We start from the raw sequence: 21,169 nt of genomic DNA, 5'->3' as shown, positions 1-21,169 counted from the left end.
GGCCCAAGACTGATCCCTGTGGAACGCCACTTGTTACAGATCCCCACTCGGACTTAACCCCATTTATGGACACTCTGCTTCCTGTCAGTGAGCCATGACTCGATCCACGAGAGCACTTTTCCCCCAATGCCATGAGCTGCCACTTTCTTTAACAGTCTATGGTGCGGAACTCTATCAAAAGCCTTACTAAAATCTAAGTAAATAATATCAAATTCTTTATTGTGGTCAACAGCCTCAAAAGCTTTACTGAAGAAAGTTAATAAATTAGTTAGACAAGACCGGCCTCTTGTGAATCCATGCTGAGTATCATTAATCAAGCTATGCTTATCGAGATGGCTTCTTATAATCTCAGCTATAATTGACTCTAGTAATTTCCCTACAATTGAAGTCAGGCTTATTGGGCGGTAATTTGACGGTAACGACTTGTCCCCTGTTTTAAAAATAGGAGTTACATTAGCCATCTTCCACATATCAGATACTACACCTGTTTGAAGAGATAAATTAAAAATATTAGTTAATGGTTCACAGAGTTCCATTTTGCATTCCTTAAGAACCCTTGAAAAAACCTCATCAGGACCCGGCGACTTATTTTGCTTCAGTCTGTCTATCTGCTTCACAACCATCTCACTAGTGACTGTGATGTTACATAATTTATCTTCTTCTAGCCCACTGTAAAAATTAATTACTGGAATATTGTTAGTGTCTTCCTGTGTAAAAACTGAGAGAAAATAATTATTTAAAATCAAGCACATTTCATTCTCTTTGTCAGTAAGGTGCCCATAGTTATTTTTAAGGGGACCTATCTTATCTCTAACTTTTGTTCTATAGACCTGGAAAAAACCTTTTGGGTTAGTTTTAGAATCCCTAGCAACTTTAATTTCATAGTCCCTTTTAGCTTTTCTTATCCCTTTTTTAATGTCCCTCTTAATGTCAATATACTGATTCATAAGCTGACCCTCACCTCTTTTGATACGCCTATAAATTCCTTTCTTATGCCCTAGTAGATATTTGAGCCTATTCATCCATTTTGGGTCATTTCTGTTTGATCTAATTTCTTTGTATGGGATAAACGTTCTTTGAGCAGCATGTATTGTGTTCAGAAAACTGTCATATTGACAGCTCTCTTCGTTACCCCAGTCAACAGATGATAAGTGTTCTCTAAGCCCATCGTAGTCTGCTAAGCGAAAATCTGGGACTGTTACTGAGTTATCGCTACTATCGTACTTCCATTCAATGCTAAATGTAATTGATTTGTGGTCGCTAGCACACAGTTCCTCTGAAATTTCTAAATTATTAACAAGGGATTCATTGTTTGCCAGAACTAAGTCAAGCAGGTTATTACCCCTTGTAGGTTCTGTCACAAACTGCTTCAAAAAACAATCCTGAAATACTTCTAAGAAGTCGTATGATTCTAAATTCCCAGTCAAGAAATTCCAATCAACATGACTAAAGTTAAAGTCTCCTAGAATTACTACATTATCGTGCCTTGTGGCCTTAACAATTTCCTCCCATAGTAGTTTCCCTTGGTCCCTATCTAAGTTTGGGGGACGGTATATCACTCCTAAAATCAGTTTTTCATGCCCCTCTGAAAATTCTATCCAAACAGACTCTGTATGTGTTACTTCAGACTTAATACCCGTTTTTATGCAAGAGTTCAAGCGATCTCGGACATACAATGCCACCCCACCCCCCCTCCCAATACTTCTATCTTCTTGGAACAATTTAAAACCCTGAATATGACATTCCGCAGGCATGTCCCGACTTTTTGAATTAAACCACGTCTCAGTTAAGGCAAATACATCAATGTTACCTACACTAGCAACTAATCTCAACTCGTCCATCTTATTCCTAGCACTACGGCAATTAGCATAATAAACATTGAAAGACTCTCCTTTCTCTTTACCCTTCCTGCTCATTTCTATTTTTCTACTAAACCTATTACTGTCCTTATCACCCAAGGTCCCTGGCTTTTCAATATCTATCTCGTTCTTATTATTACTAGTTCCCCTAGAACTCGTAATATTACTACACTGGGACTTCACTGTTTTCCTGCCAAAACCCATACCACTAACTATTCCTAGTTTAAAATCCTAACTGCTCCCTCCACTGCAGTTGCCAGTGCTCCCACCCCACACCTAGATAAGTGAACCCCATCCCTAGCATACATGTCATTTCTGCCATAGAAGAGGTCCCAGTTGTCGATGAATGTTACCGCATTTTCCTTACAGTATTTGTCCAGCCAGCAATTGACACCAATTGCCCTGGACAACCATTCATTTCCAACTCCCCTCCTTGGCAAAATACCACATATGAGAGGGTTCCCACCCTTCTAATTATTTCTATTGCTGACCTATACCTGCTAATCAGGTCCTCACTCCTACGTCTGCCAACATCGTTGCCTCCAGCACTGAGACAGATAGTAGGATTGCTCCCATTACCTCTCATGATGTCATCCAGACGGCTAACAATATCCTCCATCCCAGCCCCAGGAAAGCAAACTCTTTGTCTCCTACTCCTGTCCTTCAAGCAGAACGCCCTATCCATATACCTAACTTGGCTATCCCCAACAACAACAATATTCGTACCTTCCTTAATGTCTTTCGTCGTGACGTTCCCAGTATTCGACTCAATTCGTCGGGTAGCACTGAGAATGTATTGGATGTTTCCACAACAGTTTCCACGGCAGTCTCTTTCTTCTTCATCGTTTCTACCTTTCCATTCGTCTTCTTGATCGTCAACTTCTTTCCCTGCTGTCCAGCCACTGACAAGTTTCCCTTCTTGACCTGAGGACTCAAAACAGGAGGACTACTCCGAATCTTTTTGTTTTCCTCGGTCAGTCGCCGAATTTCCATATTCGCCAACCTCAATTCTTCCTTAAGCTGTTGGTAAAGTTGCTCGATGGAGGGCATCTTGCTTCAATTCTAGAGAGCGCGCAACAGGTCTTCACAGAGCCAAGTACACGTCAACACTGCGCAAAAGCCAACTCAATCAGGAGCTACTGCGCAGCACGTCCGCACGGCCCAATAGCGATGCGAACACTGACCCATGAATCAATCGTAGATGGTACAGGCAAGCTTGACCCATGAATCAGTCGTAGATGGTACAGGCAAGCTTGACCCATGAATTAGTCGTAGATGGTACAGGCAAGCTTGACCCATGAATCAGTCGTAGATTTTACAGGCAAGCTTGACCCATAAATCAGTCGTAGATTTTACAGGCAAGCTTGACCCATGAATCAGCCGTAGATGGTTCAGGCAAGCTTGACCCATGAATCAGTCGTAGATGGTACAGGCAAGCTTGACCAATGAATCAGTCGTAGATGGTACAGGCAAGCTTGACCCATGAATCAGTCGTAGATGGTACAGGCAAGCTTGACCCATGAATCAGTCGTAGATGGTTCAGGCAAGCTTGACCCATGAATCAGTCGTAGATGGTACAGGCAAGCTTGGCCCATGAATCAGTCGTAGATGGTACAGACAAGCTAGACCCATGAATTAGTCGTAGATGTTGTAGACAAGCTTGACCCATGAATCAGTCGTAGATGGTACAGGCAAGCTTGACCCATGAGTCAGTCGTAGATGGTGTAGGCAAGCTTGACCCATGAGTTAGTCGTAGTTTGTGTAGGCAAGCTTGACCCATGAGTCAGTCGTAGATGGTAAAAAAATGGACCACTCAATAGCTATTTACATAAATCACCTGGAAGCTCTGTCAGGGCGAGTAATTTTGAGGTACTAAGGACAGATCATTGGATGTGGCTGGTGCTTTTCTTCCACTGCTTTAGAGGTTCATTTTGATTACAATAATCTTCCACTCTCGAGAATGATTCCGTAAAGAGTCTGACACACTCTGGTTCGCTCCAAAACACAGCGTCTTCCGCAGCTGACCAACCCACAGCTGGAGCTGACAAGAAACAGAGTTTACCAGATGGTCGAGAGAAAATGCGCAATTCGCTGAAGGCGAAACCAAGAAAGAAAATGGAGAATTTATTTTAATTTTACTTTCGGAAAAAATCATTACTAATAACGACGAGAGAGACCAATAAACAGTTTACAGTAGAGAAAGATGACTGTTAGATTAACCCAACCTAGTCTGGAGAGAAGTTTAGGGTGAGGTTTATTAAGTTTGGTCAGGAAACAGGATAAGCGTTTCCTGACGCGGGTCTTAGTCATATGATGACCTTCCACTGGTGTGTTTGTTCATCTGACCGAGGCCTCCCACTGGCTTACCAGTCCATTACTTTAAAAATTATGGCTAAGGTGAATTGCCCTAAATCATTCAAACCAAACACCAGGTATGAGCAATGCCACCAGGAAGCGACACCAAAACCCACAAATGAAATTTTAAGAGACATCGACAACTTCAAGTATGTCCAACAGATAGCGCCATGCATGATCCCGGGGCCCGCGGGTTGTTGTTGCTGGGAATGTCTTGCCTCTTCAAGTGGGGCTCCATGGCGCGGTGAAGAGGCTCTTGGTCTGAGGAATTAGACCTTTTGGTCTCCTTCCTCAGACCGAACCTAATTATCCCTCAATTCCCCCTTCTCAATCCCATCATCCCCAGCTTCTATTTCCTTTTCCACCGCCCTCCCAACCCTCACTTTTTCCCTTCCCGTTTGTAGCCTCTGAGGTTCTCCCCTCTGGCATTACGGTTTCCAGGTAAGAGGAAATGTGCCAGGGTTCATCCCGCTCCGTGGGGTTCATCGGGAGTGATACAGTTTTCCGTGGAATCTGGATCATCTGGAGGCGCCTGCTCCCTTTCCAGATTTACAGGAGGAGGGCGAGGTGTCATGCAGGTGACAGGTGAATCTCTAGAGGCTGCCTGTCGGTTCTGGAAGGTGGCAGACGAAGGAGGTATGATTTGTGGCGGGTATTCGACCACCTGCTCTTTTGTCCGCCGAGGTGTGAGCTTGCTATCCTGGAGTGGAGCACTGGTTTACTGGCGTGAAGGGTAGGGTATGGCAGGGGTTTCATGCTGCATCTGCTCTGCTGGCGGTGTCGTGGTCCTCTTGCCTGAGAGGACGAACTTACGACCCTTTCGTGCCTTATAGTAACTGTCCCTCTGCTGTCCCTTTTTTTCTTTTTTTTTTTTTGAATAAGAAAGAAGTACCACCATCACGGAGTCTTCGTTCTGTGAGATCCCTCCTCCTCCCAAGCCCCTTTTTGTTATTGCACCCTGTTGTGACCCGGCTTCATTATTGCACCATTCTCCAGACTTTTCCCATACCCCTGTACCTTCTGCTGGTGACACTTCGTCAATTGCGTCAGGTGCCGAGGCTTCGTCCATTTCTTCTAGTACCTCTACCCCCTAGCACATCTTTAACTATGTATCCGGCTTCCCCAAGTATGGTGCGACAGTTTTCGGATCATCCACCTGCCTCAGGTCAGGCCGCTCGTGGTTCTATGCCTTAACATTCGAGTCCGTTTGCTGACAACGGTCCTTCAATTTCTGCTCATTCCGCCAGAAATGACCTACGGGACACGCACCTCTTTTACACACCGTGTTTACAAGTACACAGTGGATCAAATTCTTTTCCTTGCTACCCACGTCTCCAACTGATTAAGACCACAGTATTGGAAAAGCTCTGTTACAGCACGTTGGCCTAAATGTATCCTCTCACGCTCTTCAGAGCGGTGTTTGCATCGTTACTGTTCAGAACGCAGGCCAAGCTTATGATCTTTCCCATCTTACTTCCATTGATAACGTTTGTATCACAGTTCACAAGCACACACTGCTCTCAGTTCTCGCAGTGGTACAGTGGTTTTACCATGTACCATTGTACAGTGTGATTTTCTGTCTTGTGGCGACAATATTTTAGAAAAATTTGCCTTTCAGGACCTTCCGATTCTCAGTGGATATATATGTCCTGCCCGCTCGCGGACAAAGGCACTTTCCCAGTAACATCGCCCACTTGACCTTTAACTGTCGTGAACTCCCATCTTCCATTTATATCCCAGGACATCGCCTAGAGGTCCGTAAAGAGGTCCCTACACCCAAACAGTGTCGAAATTGTTGGCACTTCGGACATCCAGCTAAATACTGTAGGTCTGCGGCAGAGTACCCGGACTGCGGTCTTGCAGATCATACCAATACATCTTACAGTCTTCCCCCCACTTATCTTAATTGCAACGAAACTCACCCTTCTTCTTCCCACCGATGTCAGGTCTATCTTAATGAATGCGAAATCTGTTGTCTTAAGGAGAGGGTCTTATGCTATGGCTGTCTTTCAGCTCTGCCTTCAGGGGAATCTTCCCCATGTTCCTTATTCTCGAGTAGCTAGGAGACCTCCAGCCTTGGTGGTTCCCCCATCTACCAGCTCCTCTGGTGCCATGTCTTCTGGGGACACCCCGTCTCTAATTCTTTTGCGATTTTGCCCTCTGAAACCCCCACCTCCGCACGTCTTCCTACCTCTGCTTCATCTTTTCACCCGTTAGTTTCTCAGTCTGCAAGGCCACACACAGCTGCATCTCCTTCGCGCCTGTCACCTGCAAAGTTGAACCTGTCTCCTAAGCCCAAGTCTCTTCGCATTCCTCCCCAACAGTTTTCCTTTTCGGCCTCGGTGCTTAGTTCTCATCTCCTTTCTCTCACACGAAGGTGGAGGTTCACCCCCTCGTGTGGTCCTCTTTTCATTCCCCCCCCCCACACAGACTTCTTCCTCTGTCCCCTTCCAGCCTCCTTCCTCTCCTGTTCCACTGCAGGACTCTTCTGTCCCCACCGGCGCATCTCTCCAGGTTCATACTCCCCTCCCCTCTCAGACCTCTTTGGTTCCTTCCATAGTTACCCCCATCTCTACTTACTCTACCTCTCCTGTCTCTGAAGTCATGGTATCGGCATCTTAATTGTTCACTGAAACACTGGACGCTATCCAACTACATTGCGGAGACCAAACCCTCGATGGACACCAGTGTGCCTCCTTTAGGACCTTCCAATTTTTCACAATCCTCGCAGCAATCTTTCCTTTCACAGCATTCCGATTTCTCCTTGCTTACACGCCTTCCATTGCCTCCATAACATGTTGTACTCTATTAAACCACTTTTGGATTTGTCATCTTCCCACCTTTGATATACCTTTGAAGAGTTTCGAGAGTTTATCTACTCTCTGAGACCGGCCATGGGCCAGGCTCGTCTGGTGCTTTCTTGGTCAACCAGGCTGTTGCTGCTGAAGGCCCACTGCCCCACATATTCATCACAGCCTGGTTGATCTGGCACCTGGTGAAGATACTTGTCCAGTTTCCTGTTGAAGGCTTCAACACTTGTTCCAGCCGTGTTTCTGACATCTTCCGGTAGGATGTTGAATAGTTTGGAACCCCGGATGTTGATGCCCCCACCGCACCCCTGTTCCTCACTGGGTTTATTTTACACTTCCTCCCATATCTCTCACTCCAGTATGTTGTTTGGCAGTGTGCAGATTTGGGACCAAGCCCTCGAGTCTCTTCCAGGTATATATTATCATGTACCTCTCTCTCCTCTGCTCCAATGAGTACATGTTCAAGGCCTGCAGGCGTTCCCAGCAGTTTTACAGGCGTTCCCAGTGCTTTACAGGCTCAATGTGAGCCGTAAAGGATCTCTGTATTTGTTCCAGCTCCGATATTTCTCCTGCTTTGAACGGAGCCGTCAACACTGAGCAATATTCTAAGTGAGGGAGCACTAGCGATTTGAAGAGTGTCACCCTCAGCATTATTTCCCTTGTTTTGAAAGTTCTCAGTACCCACAGTTGCCATAGTCGGGAGACTGCGCTCTCCTGTCTCCACATCGGCCATACTCGCCTTACCCATGTACATCTCGTGGAACGACGCCCTATCCCTCTCTGTGAGGTTTGTCGGGTCCTTATTTCACTTCACTTTCTTGTGGATTGTCCGGTTTACCAGCGAGCTCGCATGATTTACCTCCACCACCGCCGCTGCCCTACCACTGTTACCTTATCTTCTCTTCTTGCAGACAATCCTGCCTTTGACTTACTATCACTTTTTGACTTCTTGTCAGCAACCGCTTTACTTTACGAACTTTGACACACAGCCCATAACGTCCCTTCCAGCCTTTTTCTTCCCTCAACTTTGATCTCTCCGCCCTAGATATTTATAGCCCCGGCACTATTTTCTGCCCCGCACCGCTGTATGACCCTCGTCGGTTCAGATTTTTATTTGATTATAATAACAATGGGAATATTATGAATTCTGGAAACATACTTAAGAAAAGGAATTCTTTGCTCTTCCTCAGAAATCTTGTAGTCACAATTTTCTAGAGGAGGAAAGATTAAACACTTAGTCTTTGTATGGTTTCTTTGTGATGCTTGACTCACGAAATCGTAATGACACGATTGCAAACAAACCATACCACGGGCGGGATAGAACCCGCGGTCAGAGAGTCTCAAAACTCCAGACCGTCGCGTTAGCCACTGGCTAACGCGACGGTCTGGAGTTTTGAGACTCTCTGATCCCGGGTTCTAACCCCATCCGTGGTATGGTTTACTTAAGGTAGTTACTAGAAGGTCCTTTACTGCTTTTCGGTTAATTTGTTTAACATTGTGTATTAATGCTTACAATTGATATGTCCCAAATACTTTTCTTTTTCTTTACACTTGTCTACACTGAAAGTCGCCTTCAGCGTCTTCGATTAGAGAGAGAGAGAGGGGCAGGCAGGCAGGCGAATGGAGGTAGAGGAGAGGGGGAAAAGGAGGAATAACGGGAAGAGAGGTAGAGAAGTATACCTCTAACATTTCCCCTATTATCCAACATTTCTTCTCCCTGATCCACCCACGATCCCTCTTACCAAACAAGCATAACATACTTCTTACTTTCCAACAAATGCTCCTCCTCTTCGCCTTCTGCTTGTCCTCCTACTTTTTATCCTCCTTTTCCCATTTCTTCTAAAACTTTCCCGCCCTTTCATCTTCCTGGTTATCATGTAAATCCAGGTAATGAGTGTAGGGTGTCATCAGAGGTCATGTGTCTCCTCATGACTTACATTCTCCATTGTTAGTCTAATATATTATTCTGGTGCCATGTGAGACTCATCTAAAGTCGATTACCGGCACTAACATTTGGTCCATGACATTCTCTTACAACACAGATGATTATTTATTCATAAAACATTCGCTAAATCCGTGTGTGTTATTCAGCTCTCCTTCAAATGGAGAGTTTTAAGTAAAATGAGGTGATTATCAACAGTCTGGTGGGTCAGAAATCGGCTTGCGATTATTGGACGGAGGTTTGAGCCTCCACCAATCCTTGAGATATGACTCTCACGGGTGTTTAGAATTTCATTAAGTGCCGTAAAATGAACATAAACATTAGGCAATATTGTAGATTCTAATATTTATGACCTTTCAAGGGTAAGGGATTGTCTTGGTACCGAGGAAGGGTTCTTGGAGCAAATGACTGGAACAACTCTCCTTTTTCTTGGTAAAACTTGATTACTTCACAATCCACAGGAGCTGCGTGGATATCAGAATCAAAGCAATAATGTTCGTTTTCTTGGCTCAATAGTATCGATTAGTAATTCCCACAGTGGGGGTCGCGAACCCCTAAGGAAGCCACGAATCTAAAGGAGGCCGCCGATACACAAGAGGGCCACGAACCTCGAGGGATCCGCGGATTCCCAATGGGTCACGGGTCCGCAAGAAGTCTCCGAGTTATTCCAAGGGATCGGTGAAGCTTGAAAACCACTGTCTAAATTTTTTCTCTTATCCTTCAGTGAAGAAATGAAATACGAACTCCAATAACTTACTACGATATCGTGGGTTATATAACACGATTGCAAACAAACCAGTATAAACCATACCAAGGGTGGGGTTTGAACCCGCTGTCAGAGAGTCTCAAAACTCGGATTGTGGTAGAATTCCAGGCCTCCAATTGAGTTGCCTCTGTCGTCTTCACCTGCCTCTCCTCCTGCTGCAAGTTACCCAAGAATCAAGACTTCCACCAACTAAGAACGACGCATTCTCGTTCTCAGATTACCCCTCCAGTTTCTCCAATCCACCCCACGAGCGCCTGGCTGCTGGGTTAAGCCCTGGCACTGTCTCTTCTGTGTGATAAATGGTTTGAAAACTGACAAATTGAAGATTGAGACATTTATGCAACATGTGGGACTCTTTATTAAGAAAACTTTTCGCCACACTGTGACTTCATCAGTCGAAGACCTACTTAGATTAGTGGATGGTTCCACTGTGATCCCGCCTCCTCCTGCTTCCACTCACCTGACTACAGTATATAAGCCACTTCTCCGGCCAGGGTAAAGATCAAACCAGAGAGTGGGACAGTCAATGACTCGTCCAAGCTAGCACTTGCAACTGTCGTCAGTGGCAGACTGCAAGTCAAGTTTAATGCGATTCTGTCGCTCAAAGAGGCCTTCGTTGTCGTCTGTACTGACGACACCGAGGCTGAAAAACTCATTACCACCACTGCTACAACCACTCCACGAGATCAGGGATTTATTGTCTTGACTTCCCCAGATCTGAGGGCCAGGAGAACTGTGTTCCTCAAGAGACTCGACAGGCTCATCACTGCCCAGGCTACCGAAGAAATCAAGTCGTCCATTGAAGCACAGAACCCTTGGGCCAAGGTGGAATTCATTACCAAAATACCCAATGTCTCCTCCATGCTGAAGGTCACCTTCAGTAACGTCAACATGGCAGCCAGAGCTCTCGCTGAGGGACTGGCTATTCACTACTTCCACATCAATCCAGCCTTCATCGAAGCAGAAAAATTCCATCAAATTCCACAGTGTTCCAACTGTTACTCATACCTACATACCACCAAAGACTGCCCTGCCAAGAATAAGAAGTTCTGCTCCACCTGCGGCCAAGAAGGTCATGACTTCAAGACGTGCACTACTGCCTCTCCACCTAAATGCTTGAACTGCAAGAATGATCACCATACTCTTGCTGCCAAGTGCCCAACCAGACGAGATATACTTAAGAAACAACTCCAACAACAAAAAACACCCACTGCACAAGCGACTACATATGCTGCTTTTACCAAGCTTCAAGCAGATACTACCAAGATTCTTCAAGCCACACAAGCTGCATCTACCACTTCTTCGCCAGCTCTTGCTGGCGACTCCACCAAGATTCTTTACTGCATCATGTATGCTCATGTGCAGAATGTAGCTGAACCTGGTTCCCTCAACACCACCATCAACGAACTCTTCAAGCTCAGCAACATGCCTGGTTTCACATTCCCTGCATCTCCACCTTCCACACAGATCATAAAATCCACTGCAAATGTCGCCAACATTACCGCTGCTCCACCGCTACCACACCTTCCTCCCGACACAGAGATGGACCAATCAGAGACAACTGAGACGCCGACCGATTCCACCAATGAGAGTTCACCAGCACCTGCTTTCACCTCCGTCACAACGGACCAATCAGACGCCTCACCTCAATCTTCTCAGCCACCAGCCAAGAAGGTTAAAACACAAGAGCCTTGGGATGCATCCCTACGTACTACCGCCACTCCTTCACAATAAGTCTATTGCTTGCCTGGTGTATACTTCTACACAACCAACCAGAATGAGAACGCAATGTACACTCCAGAAATTATTCAACGCCTCCACAACGGGACAGTCAAGTTCACCTGCGACTCAACTCGGTCATTGACCACTGAATCCCTGATCAACCTACTCTCAAAAAGTCACCGCTTTGTGGCACTCGACTACACCACAAGGAAGAAATTCAGGACTCTCCAGAATGGGGCTGCCGAGGACTGTACCCTCACCTAGCAGGACTGTCAATGATCAATCACCGTGAAGACAAGTTTTCCCAGCACTTTGCTGCCTACTAAAGCCAGGGTGTGGCTCCAAAACGAACCCTGTAATTGCTGCCTCCGCCCAAGATACTTCCCACTTGGGGAGTCACCGCAAGACAGAAGAAGTCACCCTCCAACCAGAGGGCCCCAAGAAAGAATACAGAAGAAGATGATGAACGAAATCCCCCGCCCGGGAGGCCACCGCCGGGTCGCCATCTGGAGAAGCCCCGGGCCGGAAGTACCAGCAAACCTACAACAACAAATGCTGCACTTTCTACAAGAGTGATGGACTGAACACATCGATTCCAGGCTGAGGGACTGATTACCTCAAACTCCTCCTCCTCCTCACTATCTATTCTACTCATAACCTTCCTCTCACCAATTCCCACTTTCCCGCTCACCCACAAGAGTCCCGGTGGCCTGGTGGCTAAAGCTCCCGCTTCACACACGGAGGGCCCGGGTTCGATTCCCGGCGGGTGGAAACATTTCGACACGTTTCCTTACACCTGTTGTCCTGTTCACCTAGCAGCAAATAGGTACCTGGGTGTTAGTCGACTGGTGTGGGTCGCATCCTGGGGGACAAGATTAAGGACCCCAATGGAAATAAGTTAGACAGTCCTCGATGACGAACTGACTTTCTTGGGTTATCCTGGGTGGCTAACCTTCCGGGGTTAAAAATCCGAACGAAATCTTATCTTATCTTATCTATACTCTCTTAATCTTGATCCTGACCAGTGTGTCAGACACTTGACTTTTACGACTCGCTTGCCACGGGTTCTAACCCCACCTGTACCGTGGTTTATAAGTTTTCTTATGCACTCTCAACCGAGACTAAAATTACAATTAACAGCAAGTGGAGATGTAGGAATAATTTTGGGGTTAAATAGGCATCCTCACTGGTATAGATATATATTAAAAATATATAAACTTCGGAGTTCTATTGAGTTTCTGTGCATTTTTTTAGCATATGTTCCATTTATTTGTGGATTTTCCATTTCCATCATATATTCTATTCTCTCCATGTTTTTACCTGTTGTTCTATAAATACAACAGGAAGGTCTGTAAACTGTTTCGTCATTCATGTTTGATTCAATAAAAGTTTGCTTAAATAAACTGCAGAATGTTGTACACTGAAACATGTTGGTAAATAACTACATACAAAATGGAATATGTTTGTAAATTGTATAGCGTAAAGTGCGTTGAAATGTATAAATTGTGTGTACCAGTGTCTCTCTCTCTCTCTCTCTCTCTCTCTCTTTCTCTCTCTCTCTCTCTCTCTCTCTCTCTCTCTCTGTTGTGGCTTAGCCCTTCTTTATGATTATAATAATAATTTCTCTCTCTCTCTTTCTCTCTCTTTCTCTCTCTTTCTCTCTTTCTCTCTTTCTCTCTCTCTTTCTCTCTCTCTTTCTCTCTTTCTCTCTTTCTTTCTCTCTTTCTCTCTCTCTTTCTCTTTCTCTCTTTCTCTCTCTTTCTTTCTCTCTCTCTCTCTCTCTCTCTCTCTCTCTCTCTCTCTCTCTCTCTCTCTCTCTCTCTCTCTCTTTCTTTCTCTCTCTTTCTCTCTCTCCCCCCCTCTCTCTCTCTCTCTCTCTCTCTCTCTCTCTCTCTCTCTCTCATTTACTCAATGGTTTACAGGGTTAGGTTACGAGTTCCTGCCTTTATTTACAAGCTGAGAGCTGTTATTTACCTCAGTTATTTTGAAAGCCATTTTTTGTTATGAGGTATAAAAATGGATGAAGTTGGAGCCATCTGTGGGCCAGAGATTTCATTCGGACAACTGACTTGGTTCGAACCTTCTATGTCAGTCAAATTAGACGTATGTGATCCCGACTGTGTTTCCGGGCTCATTCTTCTTATAAATTACTTTCACAATCAAGTTTGTACATCTCGAGGTTTGCTAATCCAGTGTTGCTTCCTTTCAGACGTGTGAAACTGCGTAGGTCTCAGACACCACAAATGTCAGCCACTTCATACTGACTTTCAGTAAGTAATATTTATATATTCTAAATATCCTGAAAATACTATCTATTAAATTATGAAGATATTGTGGCTGACTTTGTACTCACAAAAGAATACAAATCTTGGATACAATAATTAAATCTCTAGTGTTTGAAGTAATTTAAGAAAAAGAAATCTTTAAGCGAATTAAATCTTTATCAAAAATATATACAGTTGACCCCCGCATAACGATTACCTCCGAATGTGACCAATTATGTAAGTATTTATGTAAGTGCGTTTGTACGTGTATGTTTGGGGGTCTGAAATGGACTAATCTACTTCACAATATTCCTTATGGGAACAAATTCGGTCAGTACTGGCACCTGAACATACTTCTGGAGTGAAAAAATATCGTTAACCGGGGGTTCACTATATTTTTTTTTTTACCTCGAATGACGGATAATTAGCATTGCGAAATATTTTTAAAGTGTCGTCTTCAAAACAATGTTCATGGATATAGTAATAATTTAAGAGTTTTCTTTACTCTGAAATAAAGACAGTGTGAGTAAAAAAAAAAATGAAGGATAGGGATCCGTCGATATAAATAAAGACAGTTTCCAGATATAGAAGATTTAATTCCTGTGATCTGTAACAATTTACTGGTGTATATTTACTGGTGTGTATATTTACTGGTGTATATTTACTGGTGTATATTTACTGGTGTGTATATACTGGTGTATATTTACTGGTGTATATTTACTGGTGTATATTTGCCCTCAACACAAGAAAAATCCTAAGAATAAAAACACAAACTGATATAAACAATCGAATAAAATATATAAATGAGTGTAAAAACTAATATAATGTGATATAAACTCTGATATACTGCGTGAGGTGCACCAGACACTCTGATATACTGCGTGAGGTGCACCAGACACTCTGATATACTGCGTGAGGTGCACCAGACACTCTGATATACTGCGTGAGGTGCACCAGACACTCTGATACACTGCGTGAGGTGCACCAGACACTCTGATATACTGCCCTCTTCAAGGGGGGCTCCTTGGCTTGGTGAAGAGGCTCTTGGTCTGAGGAATTAGACCTATCGGTCTTCTTCCTCAGACCGAACCTAATTACCCCCCAATCTCCCCTCCCCTATCCCATCCTCCCCTTTTTCCTTTCCTCCTCCTCCTCCCCACTCCTCCCTTTTGCCCTTCCTCTTTTTGTCCTTTGGGATTTCTCCCACAGGCGCGCTAGTTCCTAGGTAGGAGAAAGGATACCGGGGTCCATCCCATTCCGTTGAGGTTCTTAGCGGTGGCGTAGTTTGCCGTGGAATCTGGATCGCCTGGGGATGTCCCGATCCCTCTCCGGTATCCCGGAGTAGCTTTGGGTGTCTTTCGGGCGACGAGTGTATCTCTGGAAGCCACCTTTCGGATTCCGGGGGTGGTGGCCGAAGGAGGTATGCTTTGTGGCGGATATCCGGCCGCCCTCTCTTTTGTCCACCGAGGTAGCTCGGCAGATGTGAGGTTGCTATCCCGGATTGTTAGTTTACTAGCATGATGGGTAGGGTATGGCACGGGTTCCATGCTGCATCTGCGCTACTTGCGGTGCTGAGGTCCTCTTGGGCGCGGAGGGAGATTTCTGGCCCTTTCATTCCTCCTAGGACCTATCCCTCCCCGGTCCCCCCTTTTTTTTCTTCTTTTTATTTTTATTTTCTTTTCTTCTTTCTTTTTTTTTCTTAAAAACAAAAAGAAAGAAGTAACCTAACCATGGCAGCCCTAGTCCATGAACCTGGTACCCCCGGGCCCCTTCTTGATACCGCACCCCGTTCTGACCCCGCCTCGTCTTTGGACCACTCTTCAGACATTCCTCATGCCTCTGTACCTATTGCCGGTGCTGTTTCCTCACCCGCTTCAGGTACTGAGGCCTCGACTGACTCCTTCGATTTATCGGACCTTCGCTCTCCTCTGACTATGCTTCTGGCCTCTCCCTCTACGGTGCGGCAATTTTCAAATCGCCGACCCGTTCCACGTCGGACCTACTCTGGTCCCACGCCTAAACGTCAACGACAATTACCTGCTGATGATGCTTCTCCACCTTCTCGTTCTTCTCAGAAACGATCGACACGTCCTTCACTACCTTTCCACGCTCAGTTTCAGACTGAACAGTGGACTAAATTCTTCACTTTACGACCAACTTCCTCTACTGCCTATCTTTCTGAGCATAGTATTGGCAAGGCACTCCTACGCCATGTTGGTAAAGATATTTCTTTTCATGCTCTTAAGAGCGGTACGCGCATCATTACCGTACAGAATGCTACCCAGGCTCATGAGCTCTCTCGTCTTTCCCATATAGATACTGTTCCTGTCACTCTTGAAAAACATCATTCCCTCAATTCTTGTAGTGGTACCGTCATTCTGCCCCATACCATAGTTCAACAAAATTTCCAGACATGTGGCACCGACATTCTAGAACAGCTGGAACTCCAAGATCTCCCAATCCTCAAGGTAGACACTTACGTTCTTCCTGCCCGTGGGAGGAGACGATACCCTAGCAATGTTGCTCGTTTAACTTTTGACAGCCGAGAACTCCCATCCTCAGTTTATATAGCAGGACATCGGTTACAAGTTCGAAAGGTGATCCCTACACCACAACAGTGTAGAAATTGCTGGCGATTTGGCCATCCAGCGAAATATTGCAGATCTATCGCCGAATGCCCAGTCTGTGGTGCCAATGACCATTCTAATACGTCTTGCAATCGATCTCCCTCTTGCCTTAACTGGCATGAGGCTCACCCTTCGTACTCTCGCCGTTGTCAGGTCTATTTAAACGAGCGGGAAATCCGTTACCTCAAAGAGACAGAAGGTCTCCCTTATGCCATGGCAGTTTCTCATCTCCGCCTCCAAGGGAGACTCCCACGTGTTTCTTATTCCCGTGTTTCAAAACGTCCCCCCACTTCTAGTGTCCCATCTTCTACACCCACCTCTGTGGTTACCTCTCCCATAATCACTCCTGTATCTAATCCTTTTGCTGTCCTCGGCTCAGACGTCCCTACTTCAACGCCTCAGTCTAATCTCGCTTCTCCGAGTTCTCTCTTACAAGCCTCAGTATCGACGAGACCTCGTACGACACCTCCTCCCAATCGTCCCTCTACTTCTCAAAAGTCAAAAAAAGGTCCGGTAACACCTCCTACCCATCTTCCACCTCCTCATTTTTACCCTCCCTGTCTCTGTCCCTAGTTCTTCCCCTCTCACTGGCTCAGTTACAAGTGCAGAGGTTCACCCTCCTCCTCGTAATGTACCTTCCTCCCCTGTTCCCTCCCAAGTTTCTTCCTCTTCTGCCACCTCCCAGGTTCCTGTCTCTTCTGTCCCCTGCCACGCTTCTCCAGTTCCCTCCACCCTTTCGCCCCCCCCTACCTTGGTACAGTCCAATACAGTTCCAATCTTTACTCATCCTCCCCCTACCATTCCCAATATTGTCTCCCATACGACATCTCTGAATTCCGAAACACTTGAAGCAATCTCTGAATATATTGCAGAGACCAAACCATCAATGGACACTGATCCACCTTCCGCTCTTTCTCTCTCCTCTGCTCCATCTGCGCAACTCCTTTCTTCACAGCGCACCGTTCCTTCGCTGCTTGAACATTTTCCACTGCCTCCTCATGTGGACTTTTCTAACCCTTCTAGTCCGTAGGAACCCTTACCTGCGGATTTCAAGTATCTTTATCATTGCCAATCATGGCCTATTTACAGTGGAATATACGCGGCCTCAGGGGTAATCGGGGTGAGCTTCAGATGTTACTCTCCCAGTTTGCCCCTGTTGGTGTTTGCTTACAGGAACCAAAATTACACTCTGCTGTTATTTCTCACATCTCAGGCTATAATTTATTGTATTCTTCAGATCCTTTTCCTGATGGGACCTTTAATGAAAGTGCCCTTCTTCTCCGCACTGATATTCCGTACCATCAGCTATTTGTTCATACTTCACTGCATTACACAGCAGCCCGTATCCACTTACATAGGTGGTATACGCTCTGTTCTTTATATCTCTCTCCTTCTCGGGCATTATCTATTCCTGATTTTGCCTTCCTTGTTTCGTCATTACCGCCACCGATTCTGTTACTTGGTGATTTTAATGCCCACCATTTCCTCTGGGGGGGGGGGGTCTCACTGTGATTCCCGTGGAATTCAGTTAGAGGCTTTTCTTGCCACCCACCCCCTCCATGTTTTAAATACAGGTACTCGCACCCATTTTGATCCTCGGACTCATACTCTCTCTTGCATCGATCTCTCAGTTTGCTCTTCCTCCGCCGCATTAGACTTCACTTGGTCTGTTCTCCCGGACTTACATGACAGTGATCATTTCCCAATCATTCTTACTTCCCCTTCATATTCGCCACCTCTTCGCACCCCACGCTGGCAATTTAATCGGGCAAATTGGAACCTTTACTCACACCTAACTGTTTTTAAAGAGGTTCCTTCTTCGTCCTCCATCGATGAGCTTTTACACCTCTTCTCGTCCTCCGTTTTCACCGCAGCTTCTCATTCTATACCCCAAACTTCGGGCAGGCATTCTCAGAAATGCGTGCCTTGGTGGTCTCCTGCTTGTGCTCGTGCAGTACGTTTGAAACGCGCTGCATGGGGCAGGTACCGGTACAATAGAACCACAGAGCGACTCCTTGATTTTAAACAGAAGCTTGCGATCGCTCGCCGTGTCATCCGTGATGCTAAACGCACTTGCTGGCGAGATTATGTCTCCACCATCACCTCTGCTTCCTCTATGAGTGCAGTCTGGAAAAAAGTACGAAAACTGAGTGGTAAATATTCTCCTGACCCGGCTCCTGTTCTGCGGGTTGCCGGTGTTGATATAGCAAACCCACTAGATGTTGCCAATGAAATTGGCAATCATCTGGTCCGTATTTCTCAGGGACTCCATCTATGCCCCTCATTTCTTTCCTCAAAGTCTGCCAGAGAGTTAGCACCCTTGGACTTTTCTTCTCTCAGAGAAGAACAGTATAATGTGCCTTTTACACTTCAAGAACTGGAGGCAACACTCTCAGCTTGTCGATCATCGGCAGCTGGGCCCGACGACATTCATATTCGTATGCTACAACATTTACATCAGTCAGCCCTTGCAGTCCTATTACACCTTTACAATCTTATTTGGTCACAAGGAGTTCTTCCACAGCTGTGGAAATCCGCCATTGTTCTCCCTTTCCGCAAACCAGGCACTACGGGACATGAAACCTCCCACTATCGTCCCATTGCTCTTACCAGTGCAGTTTGCAAAGTAATGGAACGCCTAGTAAATAGACGTTTAGTGTGGTATTTAGAGACACACAACAGTCTCTCCACTCGTCAATATGGCTTTCGTAAGGGACGTTCTACCATAGACCCCTTACTACGCTTGGATACGTATGTTCGTAATGCCTTTGCGAATAATCACTCAGTTATTGCCATATTTTTTGACCTTGAGAAGGCATATGACACAACTTGGAGGTATAATATTTTAGCCCAAGCCCACTCCTTAGGCCTTCGAGGCAATCTACCATCCTTCCTTAAGAACTTTTTAACTGACAGGCATTTCCGTGTTCGGGTTAATAATGTGCTCTCCCCGGACTTTATCCAAGCTGAAGGTGTCCCCCAGGGATGTGTTCTGAGCACAACACTTTTTCTCCTTGCTATTAATGATTTGGCCTCTAGTCTTCCATCAAATATTTGGTCATCACTCTATGTTGATGACTTTGCTATTGCCTGTGCAGGCGCTGACTGTCTCCTCCTTACAGTTTCTCTCCAACATGCAGTCGACCGTGTTTCCAATTGGGCCACCACACGTGGGTTTAAATTTTCCAGCACTAAAACCCACCAAATCACTTTCACTAGACGCTCTGTCATCTCCGATCATCCTTTGTACCTCTATGGCTCCCGTATCCCTGAACGTGATACAGTCAAGTTTCTGGGCCTCCTCTTTGATCGTAGGTTATCCTGGAAACCTCACATTACCTCTCTGAAGGCAACTTGTCACAGCCGGCTGAACCTTCTTAAAACCCTTGCTCATCTTTCGTGGGGAGCTGATCGTCGAACCCTCCTTCGCCTACATTCCACCCTTATTTTATCGAAACTTGATTATGGTGACCAGATCTATTCAGCGGCATCTCCTGCTACTCTAGCCTTAACCCCATTCATCACCAAGGATTACGTTTATGCCTTGGTGCTTTCCGCTCTTCCCCTGTCGAGAGCCTCTATGCAGAAGCGAACGTTCCATCCTTATCCGATCGCCGTGATGCCCATTGCCTGTGCTACTATGTACGCTCTCATGATCTCCGCAATCCTTCCATTTATAGAATGGTCACTGATATTAGTAGACATTCTTTATTTGTTCGACGCCCCTGTTTACTCCGTCCCTTCTCTCTTCGCCTTCATTCGCTCTTGTCTTCTCTTCAACTACCACCTTTCTATGTACATGTAGCATCTCACTTTTCCCTACCCCCCTGGGAAGTTCCAGCTGTTCGAGTCTGTTCTTTCTCCCTCCCTTGCTCAAAAGCCCAACTGTCTACGGTCGCTTCCCGCTCTCTTTTTCTTGACCACTTTCACTCTCATTCTCATGCCATTGCTGTGTACACAGATGGCTCTAAGTCTTCTGACGGCGTAGGATTCGCAGCAGTGTTTCCGGACAGCGTCGTACAAGGGCATTTACTATCTTCGGCTAGTATTTTTACTGCTGAATTATATGCCATCCTTACAGCACTTATCCGTATTGCATCTATGCCTGTGTCATCATTTGTGGTTGTCTCAGACTCCCTTAGTGCTTTACAGGCTATACAAAAATTTGATACACCTCACCCCTTAGTCCTCCGTATCCAGCTTTGGCTACGCCGCATCTTTACCAAGCATAAAGATATTGTTTTTTGTTGGGTCCCTGGTCATGTTGATGTACAGGGCAATGAACAGGCAGACACTGCTGCGCGGTCAGCAGTACATGACCTACCAGTTTCTTATAGAGGTATTCCATTTACGGACTATTTTGCTGCAATATCTTCCCACCTTCACACCCGTTGGCAACAACGTTGGTCTACTATGCTCGGCAACAAACTTCAGTCTATTAAACCGAGTATAGGTCACTGGCCGTCTTCTTATCACCAGTGTCGAGGTTGGGAGACTACTCTCTCCCGTCTTTGCATTGGCCATACTCGTCTTACTCATGGATATCTCATGGAGAGGCGTCTTGCTCCTCTCTGTGAGAATTGCCAAGCTCCATTATCAGTCAGCCACATTCTGTTGGACTGCCCACTTTATCAACGAGCACGCAGAATTTACCTCTGTCGTCGTCTTCACTCCGCTGCTCTCTTTACCTTCCCTTCTCGCTGATGGACCCACCTTTCATCCGGACTCTCTCATTGACTTTTTGACAACGACTGACTTACTTCACAAATTCTGATACCTTCAGCCCTTTCTACTTCAATCTCTTGCTACCTTCTACCCCCGTAC

The 21,169-nt window shown here is 45.7% G+C and overlaps 1 protein-coding gene across 4 annotated transcripts in view; it reads left to right on the top strand.

Annotated features, from left to right (window-relative positions):
* The window catches only part of LOC128698406 (limbic system-associated membrane protein-like), a 599,709-nt gene that overhangs the window by 173,582 nt on the left and 404,958 nt on the right, over positions 1-21,169 (top strand). For all 4 annotated transcript variants that reach the window (XM_070104500.1, XM_070104502.1, XM_070104503.1 and 1 more), the window contains one exon: positions 13,664-13,724. The gene's annotated coding sequence lies outside the window, so the exon portion shown is untranslated. The remainder of the gene's footprint in view (positions 1-13,663; positions 13,725-21,169) is intronic.

The sequence above is a fragment of the Cherax quadricarinatus genome, chromosome 92 (genome assembly GCF_038502225.1).
Source record: "Cherax quadricarinatus isolate ZL_2023a chromosome 92, ASM3850222v1, whole genome shotgun sequence".
Classification (NCBI taxonomy): domain Eukaryota; kingdom Metazoa; phylum Arthropoda; class Malacostraca; order Decapoda; family Parastacidae; genus Cherax; species Cherax quadricarinatus.
Note: the sequence above shows the minus strand (reverse complement) of the source record. Positions and strands in the feature narration are given on the sequence as shown.